Source organism: Pezoporus occidentalis, unplaced genomic scaffold, assembly GCF_034315485.1.
Source record: "Pezoporus occidentalis ecotype Australia unplaced genomic scaffold, CSIRO_AGI_Poc_V1 ctg33, whole genome shotgun sequence".
Classification (NCBI taxonomy): domain Eukaryota; kingdom Metazoa; phylum Chordata; class Aves; order Psittaciformes; family Psittacidae; genus Pezoporus; species Pezoporus occidentalis.
This window is the reverse complement of record NW_026915268.1, coordinates 6,573,368-6,589,487: the sequence shown is the minus strand read 5'-3', so window position 1 is coordinate 6,589,487 and position 16,120 is coordinate 6,573,368. Positions and strand designations below refer to the sequence as shown.

General features: G+C 51.2%; 1 long non-coding RNA gene across 1 annotated transcript; it reads right to left on the bottom strand.

Moving 5' to 3' along the window:
- Positions 1–13,929: 13,929 nt before the first annotated feature.
- LOC134169082 (uncharacterized) lies at positions 13,930–15,575 on the bottom strand. Its single transcript, XR_009966757.1, has 3 exons — positions 15,460–15,575; positions 14,690–14,758; positions 13,930–14,067 (listed from the first exon to the last, which is right to left on the bottom strand). It is a non-coding gene; the product is annotated as an uncharacterized LOC134169082 (long non-coding RNA).
- Between the last annotated feature and the right edge of the window lie 545 nt (positions 15,576–16,120).

Here is a 16,120-nt window from a genome sequence, read left to right as displayed (position 1 = left end):
CTAATGCAAAAGGAGGAGTGAGCAGACACAGGATGAGAGGAGCAGCAACACGTGTTGTATCAGGAGGGAAAGAGGGAGAGTGTCTCCAGAAGAGGTTGCCCAGCTGCACAGGCTGGCTTCTTGTGGCCAGCAGCTTCCTCCTAACGTTCATGCTTGCTGAGATAAGGGACGCAGCACTGCAGGTCCCAGGAGGGACCATGCATGTGTGTCACCATCGCCCCACTGCTGTGTGCGCCTCATGACACCAGGAAACAGCCCGGCCATGGCACAACAATGTCCCTGTGAATGACAAGTGATTTCTGTGATGAAAAACAAATCTTGTAACTGCTGCTCAGCCACCTGAGGCCCCCACCACTGGGAGCGCTGAACCCACATCCTCACAAACCTCTTTCATTCCCCATCATACGAAGGAATTCAAGCAAAGACATGGTTCTCAAGGAACAGGGAGCTGGTGCAAGGGCTTTCACAAAGCAGACTTTCTGACACAGCTGGGGACATTTATTCGCTTTCTTGCACCTTGCTGCAGAGATCTTGCCACAGTTGTAATTGCACAGGGGTTTCTTTCAGATAATATAGCCAGATGGTCTCTAAACAACCCTTGAAGCCTGTCGTTGCAAAGCAATAGGTGGTTTAATTTGAACCTAATATCAGTGCGACTGCTCAGGAGGAGACAATGTCACCATCCACCAAACCCCTGGGAGTTCATCCACCACAGGCAGCTTCGGAGGAGTTTTGCTGAGCCGGTGCCCATCCCAGTAATAAACCTGGGTATTTCTTGTGTTGCTTTTTTAATTAACACTCACCCAGTGCTTGGGCCCCAGGCTATCAGCTCGCTCCAGTCAAGTCCATGCTAAAGATCCCCATCTCCCCATCAGGAGAAGTGAGATGACACTAATAAATATGCTTGTGGTGCTGCGAGCCTCTGGTGCTCTCTGTATTCTCCCTTGCATTGCAGGCAGTTCATTGCAGGCTGGCTTTATTTCTCTCTCGTCCATCACTGATTTGCTACACTGTCAGAGTTCAACAATAGCAGTAATAATTAACCATTTAATCTGAATCAGACACTGGGTCTCGCTTGCTCTTTCTGTATAGAAGATGGAAAAACACTTGCAAAGATCAGATTCTGATGTTCCCCAGCTTAGTGTTAAGTGTCTTGACTCTGCAAAATTGCTCCGAGTCTTTCATTTTGCTCTTTAAGCTCGTTAGTCCAAATTAAAACCAGCATTCATCCTAATTCCAGCTTCTTGAAACCCCTCCAAGATCAGTGCTATTATGCTTTCTTTCAGATGCCTCGGGAGTAGAACACCAAAAGGCATTCACTTACATTCCTGATGTCCAAATGGTTTAATAAGAGTCACTAGCTTCATCTTAGTGCTCCTGTCATCCACCTTGCCAAAGTGCACGTCGTGCTCCTCCTGAAAGCTTCACTGCCACTTGGGTAATGTGCTTCCTGCCTGCCACTCACTCTTAAGGCTTCCTATGAATCACGTAGAGCAATGCCCCTCTAATGTTATTTATGGGCTGTGAATTAATGGGGTGTGCGTGTGACTTTGTCTTTTCAGCGGTTCACGACTTCTGAATTTTGTCATGTTTAGGTTTAAATTGAGCTTGTAGGGAGAACGGATTGCTCCTGGTCACTGGCCTGTTCGAGCCATCTGTCCTCATTGCACCAAGAGGAAAGGACTGCAAAGAGCTTGACCAAGCTACTGCTGCACTGCATCTTCTCTCAGTAAAACAAGGGCTTTAAATCCTCTACGTGCTGCAAGTCTGGGGTCACAAACAGGATCTCAGAGAGCTTCAGCCTCACATCAGGTATAAATGTAGCCTTGAATGCAACTCTTTCTCCACCACAGCAAACAACACTCTCTTATCTTCCTAGGCGTTTCTCCCTTTAGTCTTGAAATGGCCCATCAAGTCACAAGCCACCTGCTCACTAGGTCATGCAACCAGTTTACAGCAGAGGAAGTTAGTGAGTCAGGCAGAGTTTACAGTCCTTTCCTAAGGGATGTTCAGCTTCATTTCATGAAGTAATAAAGTTGGGAAATGAGAGAGGAGGAGATGTAGCAGGAGGAAAGTTGCATTCACGCATCAATCCTTAGCAGGCAGGCAGCTTAGGAGAGACCCCCAACAAAGGCTGAAGGGAGATCCAGAGTGTCTGTTCACTGTCTGCTGGTGCTGCTCTGCATAAAGCTCCTGCTGTGGGGAGCCAGGAGAGCCACGGGATGGATGCCTTTCCAAGCTAAACCCTCCTTTCCTCTGTCCACAGCAGCTCAGCAGCCCAGCTGAGGATGGTGATGGTGCCCAGGGCAGGAAGCACGCCTGAAGACATTGCAAGTCAGCACTCAGCCCACCGCTGGGAGACTTTGGAATGCTGGGCACCCACACATAGAGCCTGCAGATCCCACAGCACAGAGACCCTCGCTGGGAGCCATCCATTGCTCCAGGACATTTCAGACCAGCTCAGCAGACAGCTGCTCTGTCTCCATTCACAGAGTGATTCCTCATCCCCTTCTGCTCCTACTAAAGAGGCATGGAGTCTTGGAGGAGAGCAGTGAGGGTTGTCCTGGCATAGGGGTAGACCTGACCATCCTTGCACAGCTCTTGAGGAGCTGTAAGAGGAGGCAGGCAGCAGAGAAGGTGTTGGAAGGCCATCTGCATTCATTCCAACTCAGTGCAGCCTCACAAGAGGAGTGAGGGTAAGGGGTGAATGGCAGGAAGGTCTTTTGTTCACCAAGGCACACTAGAGAAGGTAATTCAGGGAGCACTGTCTAAAGTCACATCTGCCTCCAAGTCTTGTGTAGTCTTTGGAGAGCTCAACAGAAGATAGAAATTATGAGTTTAGGAAGATATAGATGCAGTTAATACCTATTTTACATGTACAGTCTATAATATGTTGCCATAGTCTTGAAAATGTTGTGACTTGGAAGCCATAAAAGCTGGAAGGAACATGCTAATTGAGAACAGAGTCAGGCTATAAATCTGGAGAAGATACCGGGGCTGGCAGGAGAGAAACCCAAGTCCCAGGGAAAAAGAGGGGGAGGAAGTCAGCTCAAGAGGCAGGAAGGAAAGTAAAGGGAAAGGGGAAAGAGGAAGAAAATGGGACTCCTCGGGTCCCTGGGGCTGGCTTAGCCTCAGGTAACACTCCGGGTTGATATTAGAAAATCAAAGGAACTGACTCAAATGGAAGTGCCGTTAGAAGACAGAATTTAGAACAAACTGGCAGCATGAACAGGGACTAATTGCCAGAACCAGGGAGATTCACCCAAAAATGGTACGGAAAGAAAATATGACATTTCCCATCTAACTGTAACACATAATATATAGCTTCAAATGGTCTCTATTGCAAAGTGAGGGAAGATATCAAATGTGACACTAGGGGTTTTGTGTGGGGGCTTTTAAAGTATTAAATGGGTTGTAGAGACTTACAGAGCAGTAGGTCAGCCTTCTGTATCAATAGGAGAAATTGTAACAAAGAATAGAGCTACTGGGTAACTGAATAAATAGGATATAACAGGAGAAAGTTTCTTCAGTTTCTGTGGAAGGAAACCATGCATCAGATACCATTAATATTCACTGAAGGGATCAATATGTGCCCAGGCGTGATGTGGTCAATATAATCTCTTAGGATTTTCAAAATGCCTTTGCGCAATATCCCGCAACAGAGACTCATTGGGAAATTAACCTGTTACGGGTCAAAAAGGAAATTCTCCTCATGGGTAATGCACCTGGCTGGAAAATAGGGAAGAAAAGGTACAAAAAAACAGTGATTTTCACAGGTGGGAGGGAGCTGTCCCATGAATCATAGACTCACAGAATCGTTTGGGTTGGAAAGGACCTTAAGATCATCCACTTCCAACCCCTGCTATGGGCAGGGACTCCTCGCTCTAGACCATGTTACCCAAGGCTCTGTCCAGCCTGGCCTTGAGCACTGCCAGGGATGGAGCATTTGCCACTTCTTTGGGCAGCCTGTTCCACTGCCTCACCACCCTCACAGTAAAGAACTTCTGCCTTAGATCTAACCCAAACTTCCCCTGTTTCAGTTTGAACCCACCACCCTTTATCCTGTCACTACAGTCTCTAATGAAGAGTCCCTCTCCAGCATCCTGGTAGCCCCCTTCAGACACTGGAAGCTGCTCTGAGGTCTCCATTCAGCTTCTCTTCTCCAGGCTGAACAGCCCCAGTGTTCTCAGCCCACCTTTATACAGGAGGTGCTGCGATGCTCAGTACAGGCATAGCTGGGCAGGGAAGGCTGGGAGCAGTGAGGCTGCAGAACTCACTGATGGCATGAAATTAATATGGGCAGACAAACAAAATGTGACTGTGAGGAGCTGCCAAATGCTGTCATGGGACTGAGAGTCTGGACCAGAAAATGATCTGGTGACATTCAACTTCAGTGGAGAGTAATGCACATGGGAGACAAAACTGTCTCACCTGTACAGACAGAGCACAGGGAAAGCTCCTTGGAATTACACCAAAAATATCACCTTGATGCATGGTGGTGGCAGGAAAATAAAGGCAGTGATGAGAGCCATCATGAAAGAAATGCAAAGCAAAATACACAACTTCAGTTTGCTACTTTCTAAATTAAAAATGGAACCAGCTTTGAAGGGCTGAAGGGTGGAGAACTCACACATGGCATGGGAAAGGCAAGCAGCAATTATCACCCACAAGTCAGAGTTTTAAAGCAAGGCTTTAAGGTGGTATGCAGCATAAGCAGAACTGGCCCAGGACCTGACCAGTCCTCTCCCCACACCCAGTTTAGGCTCCTTCAGTGTCTAAACTGAGACAAACCCTTCACAGGTCCCACCCCTGCGGGATGGAGGAGGAGAGTGGGAAAGGGAAAGCATCTCTGGCTCCAAGGCTGCTGAAGCAGCAGTGATGTTCTCCTTCTCTTTCCTAATAATCCCTCCCTTCTGAGAGGCTGTTTGTCCCCTCCTGGTGTTATATTTTGAGAGCCCTCTCCATATTCATCCGTGGGTCTCCTTTCTTACAGATGTATGCTGGCTGTGCACCGGAGAATTGGTCTTCCTTACATGTCTGGACCTTTAGTGGATCTTTATAGTTGCTTATGTTTTGTGTCCCTGGTCTAGTGCGAGGTTTCCCTGCCCATGGCAGAAGACTTGGAACTGGATGATCTTAAGGTCCTTTCCAATGCAAACCATTCTGTGATTCTATGATTCCACCCTCAGTTAACTCATCTGAGCAAGCTGTAGTTCTGTGCAGTCAGCCCCATTTCCAGCCCATGAAGATGCCGGTTACCTCAGCCCTGCTGTGAGCCCCCTTGGGTGCTGCTTTAGAAGCCCTGTGCAGTTATTTTGCAGTGCTATTGACTTGGCTGTCATATCCTTTGCTTGCACTGTGAGCAGCATCCACATTGCACTGTTCTGTGGGCTGACTGTTTTATAGAAGCAAGTGAATATTGCACACAGCCGTACAACCACCCAGCAGCAGCCCAGAGCTGGAGTGTGCTCAGTGGCAGGGTGAAAGCATGGCATGAACCTTGGGGCAAAGCCTGCACCCTTCTGCTTCCACTCACTCAGACTGGATCATGGCAAATCAGCCAGCAATTGTGGTCCCCTCCGCCCTGTGTTAGCACTGTGAGATGCAGCAATAGCTATTGGCAGCATCACTCGCCTGCCTGCCTCTCATTTCCGCGCTCTGCTCTCAGCAGGGACTGCCTGCAGACCCTCTCCCAGGCTCTCTGTGTGACCCTCTGCTGCTTCCTGCCTCCCTCATCTCCCGTGCTGCCCAAGCAGTCTCAGCTCTCCCACTGACCCGCTTGGCACAGTGGTACTCTGAACCCAAAGCCCTGCTTTGCCTAACATTCCTGTTAGCAAACCCCCCCCAGACAACCCAGGAGCCTAAGGAATGCCTGGTCCCTACAGCTGCAGGGCACTGGTGTTGCAATAGTGTTTTGTTCATGCTAAATTAATGTTCAGTGCTGTTGGTTTGGGAAAGTGATGCTCTTGGTCCTCACCCTGCTTCACCTCCCAAACCCTGAGCGCTGTGGGACAACAGGGTGATGAGATGCCAGCCAGAGGGGACCCACTCTGCAGCAGTGCTGCCCAGGCTGGCTAATAGGAAATGCCAGGGTCAGGAACGGGGACTGCACCAGGCATTAACCCTTGTAAGGCAGAGATGCTCCAAGAAGCTGGAGGTCTCGCTCACAGCTGAGGTCCCTCGGGCACCAAGGAAGGGGTTGAACGCTTGCCAGAGGTCCGCAGGGATTCTGTACCTCACGTGGTTTCCTCCCCATTCCCAGCCACCAAACTGCATTTACAAGCAAAACATATATTAAATAACTCTCAGATGTCAGAGCAAGCAACTGCTGTGGGGGATGTTCATGGCGAAAAGAAGAAACAGCTGGTCCATGCAGGAGCAAAGAGAGGGGAGGCAGTGGTGGGGGGGATGTGATGGGATGGGATGGGGATGTGATGGGAAGGGAATGGGGGTGGCACTGCGGTGGAGAAGGTTGAAAGCAGGGGCAGATATCCTGAAATGAACGTGTCCCGTGCCATGACTGTGGTTGATGATGAATAGCCTGTGGCATAGGGTGCCTCATTGTGAGAGTCTGCCCTGCAGCCTCCGGTTTAGGGTGTTTTTGTACACATGCTGCAGGAAGAAATGGATGTAAACATCCAGCATCTCAGATTATAAACCCTGGCAAGGCATGACGGGGCGGGAAGGTCAGTGGCACCACCACCACCCCCCAGCAAAGGCTCTAGGCAGAGGCAGGGGGTGCTGGATGGGATGATCCGCATGTGCCCCCTGTCCGTCCTCTGCTCCAGCTCCGGACAGGAAACAACAGTGGTGCCAGAACCATCCCAGGAGAAAGTGAATCTGACAGGGCTAAATGTATGGACAAATCCCAGCAAATATCTGCTAGCTTTCTATAGTGGATAATGACATGTGCTCCGAGTCCTCCAGCAATGATCCCAGGAAATCCAAGGCTTTGCGAGCTGGGCTGAGCTTGTCCTTGGGTTCCTGCTGTAAATTCCCATGGTGCCATTTATCCAAGCATGCTTCAGGAAGCAACTGGCGATTCCCACAGGCAGCAGCACTGCTCCACCACCTCCTGCATCTGTGTCCCAAGGCAGGGCAGGCCAGGGCAGGAGCCTGCTCACACAGATGTGCGGGAGAGCACCTCCGTTGCTTCCCACTGCATGCTTGTGCAGACACGGAGCAGGTGAATCCTCCTGCTTCCCCGCTCCTTCCTCATCACGTTCAGGCAGGTGGCGTTCCCATCTCATCCCTCCCAGCGATGGCTCAGGAGCTTTTGGTTCTCCATGGATGGCTTTTGTGTTTCATTCCTGCTTGATACTCTTTACTGGGAGCTATACAGGCAAGTGCAGCAGCTGAGTTTCCACCTCTGCAGCACTCTGGGGGTTGAGGGGCAGGCAGGGCAGGGCATGCAGAAGGAAGCCTGTGTGGAGCACTGCATCTTCTGAGGAGGGTTTGCCATTGCTGAAGAGAAAATCTGAAAAGTAATAATCTCCACAAAGCAGAGGGAGAGGCCCCTGGAGGCAGCTCAGCAGCAGAGAGGGAGCCCTGCAGATCTGCATGAATGAGAGCATGCGAGGGAGGAGCAGGAGAAACAAAGAGGGAGGATGAGATGGAGAGGAGAAGTGAAAGGGACGGGGTCATGGCAGGCAGGTGGGGTCTGCAGTGCCATCCATGGCTTCGGTCAAAGTGTGCTCTGCCAGCCTGCAGCAGGGTCTCGGGGGAGAACAGCGCCGTGACATGTCCCGCAGTGCTGGAGCACCTCATGGTGCCTTGTGCTTCCTCCTTGGTCACTCCTCATGGGCTGAGCGGGACAGATGGGGTGGCTGTTGTGGTCCCCATCCAGGGCATCAGCAGCACTTGATGCCTGCATCTGCTTCCTGCAGGATCAGCTCAGTATCCTTTCTTTACGAATGGCTTTGAAGGCCTCAAGGGTGAGCTGCTCACCTGTGCTTTGAGGGCTCAATTCCTGCATCCGGAGTGCAGGGAAACGAGCAGCAATGTGGTTCACAGCCCCATGCTGAGACACAGTCCCCTTCTCCAAGAGAAGGAGTGGCTCAAATGGTGTCCCAAGACACAAGGCAACAGATAGGAAGTAGGGAAGGGTGTCTTCCTGCACGGATCCTTCCTCTGGCCCTCAGCTATTGTGCTGCTTCCTTCCTCCTCCCCAAGCAGCAAAGGAGCTGGGCTCTATCAGGGCACTGAATCAGACCAGGTAATCCAGGCCACAGCTGCTTCCTGCTCCGCCTGGGACATCGCTCTGTGAGGAGGGAAGGAGATGAATAAGATGCTCTGCTGCTGAGAAACCCCGGCAAGGAACAGCCTGTGATTGCACTCCTGCACACCAGCCAGAGCACAAATCCTCCTTTCTGGGGCTTCCTGCTGTCTCTTTCCCGCCCTGCTCACATCAGTTATCCCAAACAGGGAGCAGTTGGCTAAAACCCTGTTAGTAGACTTCAGAGGAAGCGCAGCGCTGGGTCTAATTACCTGCCTGACAGCTCCTCTATTGGACACACACAAGATGTGTGATGCTCTCTCCCCACCTGCCTGAGGTTGCCTCCTCCAGGGCTGCACTGCTGTGGTTCACAGTGCCAGAGAGAGGTGTGTGGGATGGAGACCCCACAGGTGGCAGGGACCAACAGGTTTGTGAGCAAGGAGAAGCTGTACTGAGACTCAGGAGGGGGATGCTGTGGGAAGTGGTCTCAGGCAGAGAGCCTGAAATTGGGGACATGACCCAAAAATGGGATTTATGGGGCTTGGGTAGTCCCATGAACCACACCAGGACCATCAAGAGGGAAGCTGAGCCAGGAGCCAGAGTTGCCTGCAACACTGACATTGTTTGAGCAGGGCACCTTGATGATCGAAGCACACTGGGGGCTTAGGGCAGGCTGCAGCACCCCATCCGTGTCCCTTCTCATCCAGGCTCCTGGATCCTCCTTCCGCAGCCATAGAGCCCACCCTCGGCCTGAAAGATGCATGTCAGCACTAAACGCCTTTGCAGAAATTCTTGGGAGAAAAAAATGCTGAGCACAAAACACAGCCACCACCTTGGGAATTGTCTGTGCACCACATGGCAGGAGGCAGAAGGGTTGAGGGAAATCATACTGATCTGGGTTTATACCCTCCACAAAGCACTTGGGTTAAGAGAACCTTTGGTCTGAGCTGCTTTAACCATTCCTACATCCTCCTGTGAAACTTTCCAGAGCATCATTCATGAGAAATCCCATGTAGATCCACCTGTGAGCTCCGTTTTGGCAACTGTTGGAGTTTTTGATGTGAAATGGTTGCAGTGGAAGCTCCATGTGGATGCATGTGGATGTGTGTCCGGCTTCACATAGCTCTCCCTCTCCTTTGTGGGTTTTTGCCTGCATGCCATGCAGCTGTCCTTGCACAGAGCAGGAGTACACTGCACAGGCCAGGACTGCAGAGGTGGGCTTCTGGCCACTTCAATACATTGCTCTCCACATTTCTCTGCCCATACAATACAGGACATCACATTCCACTGATGCATACTTTCTGCAGCAGGCTTCTTGGGGGGGGATTATATTGAACCTTAGTCTTCTTTCTGACCTAGCCCCTCCTTGCAGGGGCCAGAAGCACCTTAAGAAGCAGACTATACAAAACAGGCTGAGACCTCACTCTACCATAGAGCTTGAAAGCTTTCTAAGAGCCACACTAAATGCCAGTTTTCTCCAGCACCCGTGTAAGATGCCCTTCTTCCTGTGTCCTCGGTTCACGTAGCAATGGCATCACCTCACTGGCACGCAGCATCCCTTCATCCCAGGGGCCCAGGATGTTCCTGCTGTCGGTGCAGCGTGCCAGGGTCCTGCTCCCCCTGCCAGCCCCAGGGCCTGGTTGCACGCTGGTTATTTTCATCCCATGCCTGGTGGGTGGGTGCACGGCTCCAGTGTTGTCAGATGATTTCCTACCAGTTCCTTCATGTAGCAATTGCTATTATCTTTTTCTTTTTGTCATCTCTGAAGCAGGAGAACACCTCCCTCTGTTTGCAATTGAGCATCTGTAGGCCACAGATGTCGGTGCTGGTTTGTTCTCGGGGAGGGATCCAATTGGATTTCAATGGATGATATGGCCTACAGGACTGCTCCTGGTGCTGTCACTCACACAGGAGCTTCTCCAGCTGCCCAGGACCTCACTGGTGCTCTGGGATGTGCCCAGATAGACTGGGATATCCTGGGGTATGCAGGGCTGCATGTCAGCATCTCTGCTGCCTCTGAGCTGGGGTACAAGGTTTCCTGTGCTGGGCTAGGCTAAGGCTTCCCTTTCACTCCCACCTTGTGTCAGGAGTCCCAGGAGCAATCAGCGGTGTATTTAAGTGTCATTGTTTTTCCAAGGATGCTGCTTTGTTCGGGGGTCAGGTTTCCAGGTCAGATTCCTTTCAGGAAGGCTGGGCTGGGCATCCCTTTGTTTGGTTACATTCTTCCTAGAAGGGCTGGAGGAGCCGATGCCATGTATTACCATTTTTTTTTCTCTTCTCCATTCCTTGTTCTCTGTTTTTCTACAGAACTATTGATCTGCAGCCCTGCAGGGTGTTGGGGTAGCATATGGGAGTCCCTGTGCTCTGTGCTGGAAAGAGCACTTGCTTTTCCCCAGCTGTGGCTGTATCGAAGCAATTGTTTGCCATTCTCCCTCTTGTTTTGGGTTCTTTCCCACCCTACTGCCACGGGCTAAAGAATTGCTTTGCCATCCTTGGGAAACTTCTGTGGCCATGTTAATATTGTTTGAAGTATTGCCATAATGTTTGTTTAAAAACATATTAATTAGGTTGTCAGTAATTGGGGTTTTCAGGGCTCCCTCATATTGTTCTGCTGCTGTAATTTGTTCTATTGATCTTCCTCGAGATATAACTCGCAGCCAATCTGCAGCGAGGCTGCGGCGTGCTGCTCACTGTTGCTATTCACCGTGATTTGTTCCATGCACAGGGCTGGTGGCCAGTGATGAGCATGGCCGTGTCCTGACCCTCAACCCATTCCCACCATCACAAACCAAACCTATCCCAGCAGATGACCACTTTTTCCACCTCTCCTGCCCATGGTGGCTTCACACAGAGCCCAGGGATGCGGCCGGTGGTGTCTTGTACCCGCATCGGCTCCGCTACGGCAGACCCAGAGACACTGTGGCTGTGTCTCCTGCTGCGGCGCGGTTCAGCGATGGGTTTCCATGGTAACCCCAAGGCTCGTTCCCCGACTCCAGGTTTTTCAAAAGGGAAAAAATCTTCGTTTCCATCAAAAGCTCCTTTCTGCTGGGAGCCCCGGCACCGCCTCCCCCAGCAGCACCGAGCCTGCCAGCTAATGAGCCCAGCCTGGGGAGCCGGGTGCCCACAGCCTGCCCTCCAGGAAGCTATTTCCAATGGCAACCTGCCCTAGTCCCGCAGTGGATGTCCTCACCCATCGCCTGCCCTGAGCCGGTGCCGTGCTGCACAGCTGGGCTCACACGCTGAGCCCCTCACTCTCTCCATGGTCAAAGAGCTGCTTTTCCCAGCACCTTTCCTTAGTCTACCTGTTGGATACCCCTGCTTGCCCATGTGTCCCTCTTCCGCAGGACCAGGGTGGGTGATGGTGCAGCCTCCTGACAGCAGCATCTGGCTCCTCGCATCCCCTCTGAGCATCTTTGCTGCTGTCCCAGCTCACCTGGCAGTCGTGTGAGATCCAGTAGAGACGTGGCCATTTTTCTGCCAGCAGACACAATACATTCCCAAACAATGGTCGTTGCAGAACTCATCCTTTCATTTAACAGAATTTTACAGGCAGGATAAATCTCAGGGCCTCTATAAATCTTATTGCTGAGATAAGAAATGTGCATCCAGAGGCTTGTATACTTACATGGAGTAAATCCTGCCCAGCTCCAGGATACATGAGCAGCATCCTGCATTTCACACCTGCTTTGGAGCCCAGCAGGAGATTTGTGAGATTCAGAAATGAAACCACTGCACTTTGCAAAGGCTCCACGTTCCCTGCCCTGCTCTGGGACACTCCCAGTTGTCACACGGATGGAAGATGAGATTTCCCAGACTATCTGGCAAGCTCCCCTGGGCTTTGCAGGGTTGAGAGGGGGGAAAACTCCCCAGCTTTCGCAGCTTCTGGGCCAGTGCTGCCACGTTTGCATTTTAGAGCAAGAACTCAAGCAAAATCTCATGGATGAGTCTTACAGTCCCACATCTCCACATGTCCTCAGGGATTCTCTTTGTGGTACCCAGTTTTACAGCCCTGCATCCCAGGGTTTCTGGCTGAGGATGGGGACCACCAGGACTTTTGGTATGTGAGCTGCTGTGTGAAGCCATTAGCTCATCTTTCTGGTGTGTCTCAGTAGTGAAGCATCTGGGAGTGTCCTCTCCTAAATGGGCACCAGTACATCACTGAGTGAATTGCACAGAAGGAGGGATCTCTGGAAACACTCCTTCCAGCAGATCAGCAATAGTAGTAACCAAGAAAAGAATAAAAGAGCAAGGGAGTGGCAGTGCATGGAAAGAAAAGAGGTGTGGAAGTGTTTTAAGCTGCTCACTTCTGCCGTGGCATCTCTGAAGCTGTGGGAGCAGCAATATGGGCAGGCCAGGAGAGGTTTTGTGGGACAACCCTGGGGGCTGCTACCCCCTGCCTAAGAAAACGCATTGCAGGCGTGCCCTTTCTAATAGTTTGCTATTCCAGCAATGCTGTGGTTTGCTCTGTGGCTGAGAAGACATTCTTATTTCCTCATTTTCCCAGCCCAGTATCCCTACTTTGGATGGAGCAAACAACTGGAATTACAGGTCCTTGCACAAACCATTGTACTGGGCTGATCCATGTGCTGGGTATGCTTGTGGGTAAACCATGGGGAGGGTAGAGGTGTCTGGCATATCAGCTGGGAAAGAAGCTTGAGTCAGGAACTCCCTGCTTAGGGACACAGGATTCAGAGTGTTTTCTGAAATAGGATTACAACCAACAAGTATGGCTTTCTGATCCATCCTCTGTCTAACAAAGATAAGACTCAATGAGCTGCTCAGGTCAGGAGAAAGCACTGATCTCTACGTCAACCCCATGCTGAGGTCTGGCCACTGGGACTGCCTGGTAGCAGCTGGAAGTGCCCTGGTTGTCTGCAGCAGTGGGAAAGCAAAAACCCTGTGAATGGGACAAGGTTGCAGCAGAGAAAGGAAAAGACCCTATGGGGTCCTGATCCTCTCATGCAGCCACCTGGGAACTGGGCAGTGAACATGACAGGGGCTGAGCTGCTTCTCCCCTTTTGGAGCAAACCAGGTGCTGATGTGGGTTAACCCAGAACACTACAGTGTTCCTGGGGATACTGTTCCTCCCATGGCATAGGATGGGGTGATGCCCTGCAGTTCCTTACGCTGATTGGGGTTGCTGGGATCACTTGAACGCCAGGACAGGAGGAGCATTGCTGTGCAGAGCTGTGGCAGGGGAGCATCCCTCTGCCTGGCCTATGCTACAGAGCCAGGGCTGAGCTGGGGATGGGGCAGGATGGTGCTTCTCCTCCCCCACAGGAGCTCCAGTTCCTCCTGAAGGGGCAACAATAATTCTCTCTGCTTTTTACTGCAGAAACCTGACCCTGACAGACACTGAATCCAGACAAGAGTCTCCAGGGTGTTATTTCAGCCCTCTTCCACCTTCTGCCGCCTCCACTATCTGATGCCATGCAAATGTTCCCAGGCTCCATGAATCCTTTCTCAGTCCCATCTCTGGTTCCACGGTACATCAGAAAAGAAGAGGCTGGCTTTCCTGACCTCCCTGCTGTGCATTCATTTTGACCTGTGAAGGGGAAGCGCAAAGTGTGTAGAGAACAAAAATAGGTTAAAAATCCCTACAGGTTCAAGGGCAAATGGGATGGAAGAGAAGTCCGCAGAGGGGTACTCATAACGCGGTAATGATGCCTGGGCTAGGAAGTCCCTGAGACTGTGGGAGGATGGGGAACGAGGGGAACATTGTGTGTGCTTGCCTGGGTTCTTTTCCTCTTCCCTGGCATCTGCTCTGGGCTCTGTTGGAGGGAGGTGCTGTGCACTCAGCCCATCCTGTGTCCTACTCAACAGCACCACTGAAGGGAGGTCCCAAAAACATCCTGTGCTGGGAGGAAGAAGCAGATGAAGGGTGAGGATATGCATCATCCCAAACCATTTACCAATGCTCAGCTGCAGTGTCAGGACCTGGCACCTATGACGGCCATTGATCCGGAGCTGCTTGAACAGTCCTTCACCTCCTGCCCCTTTCCTCCCTGCTCCCAGGCAGTAGTGATAGCACAAATGTGGGCCACAGGCACTAAAATGACTTGATTTGAATGAGACTTTTACCCCCTTTCCATGCAGAGCAATGATCAGTCCATCTAGAGATGCCCCAAGGGTACGTGTTGCTGCCCACAATACTGACAGGGCACCCTGACGTTGACACTTCCCTCAACCAAATTTTGTTTGAACTAAACCACATTATTTTTCTGGTGAAGAAATAATGAAGATGCCAGGAAATGGGAATGGCCGCAGCCCTGGGGCATGGTGGTTAACTGCTCTCTAGACCTCTTTATCTATTTTGGATTTGCCAATGTACTACTTCTGGCTCTGGCTCTCCTTCTGCTTTGGTTCCTAGACCAATAATCAGAGCTTTATTCCCCAGCAAGCTCTTGCAGACTGAACGAGTTACCCTTTCACCTCCTTCTTTTGCCAGGCTTATCATCCAAATTCATCATTTACCTGCAGGCACTTCAGCTCCCCTCGCTTTGACAGGTGAAGCTGAATAGAGCAGCAAGGGACTGGCTGCTGCTGTGATGGGAGAGGGGCTGTTACCCCAGTGGAAGTGGTGCCTGGACTGGATGCACTTGACCAGGTGCCAGCAGGGTGGGCAAAGGCAATTCCCCCACAGACATCCTGGCTGGATGAGCCACAAAGGTGCAACCCAAAGGTGAAGGTCTTGCAGCGATGCAGTTTGACCCAGACCCAGACCCAGACCCAGACCTGTGCTTTTGCCTTTCCAGAGTGCAGGATTTGGCAGTGGTGTGCATGGGCTCCGTTCCCAGAGCAGTTTGTAAGGGCATATGGCTCGGAGGCAGGAGACACAAGTGTCAGCACACGCTCTATGGAGGGATGGCTGGGGGGAGGCAAAGCTGGAGGAGGTTTCAGGGCAGAGATGAGCTCCTGTTGTATCTGCCACCGGAATCCCCTCCTGCCCTCCTACACACCCTGCAGTGCTGACCTTTTCTTGCTCTCAGACTTGTCAACATGACCCATTAACTGAACTAGGAATGATTTCCTGCTGACATATGAAAGGTTCTTGGGAATGTCAATTTTTTTCTCTGTTCACCCAGCAATTAGCTGAATTTCTGTTTAGTAGGAGCCGTGTGCTGCTGCTTCACCTGCCACTGCCAGCTTAACCTGGATCAGGTTTGAATACACCATCATATTCCTGTCAGATTTGCAACATCCAACAACGTGCTATTTATTCCAACTTCGCCCTGGCTATGCACTGGCTGTAAAAGGGCAGGCAAGATGGGATATGGCAGGAAGTTTGCTGGGGAAAAGCAAATTCCACCGAATGCTTTGAACAGCTGAACCATCAGAGGTTGTGCTGGATAGGGGCTCTGCGAGCAGCAGCAGTCTTGGCTCACGGTCAGGCACTGACATCAGATGTGCCATCTCACAAAGCCCTCTTACGTCAACAGCAAAACCGGAGCTGTGCAACGTCCTGGATGCTGTTGTACTGCAACATATGTACCACCAAAAGGTCTTCTCCATGCCCCAGGTGCAGTGAAATTACAGTTTGTTGGCTTTGTCATAGAGCCTGGGCATGAACAGAATTACTGAACAGATGTCAGAGTTGGGAAAGGAACCTTAGACTAAAAGCATCCAAACCTCCTTCCGTGCAGAGGGGTCTCCAAACTCTGAGCCGCAAGGAGGATGTCCACAAAGGACAGCCAACGTTTCTTGGAGAACCATCCCTCATTACCCAGGAGATCCTGAAGGACTTTCTGAAAGTTCTGGCTTTCTGCAGACATCCCAGGAATTGCATATAAAGCCTTTGAAATTCCCTGCATGTATCTCACCTCCTCGCACACACTCGCACCTTGCACTGCTCTGCTTGGTCTGACTCCCTCAAAAGCAGGTGCTGGGCCATCCCTGGGGGGATGA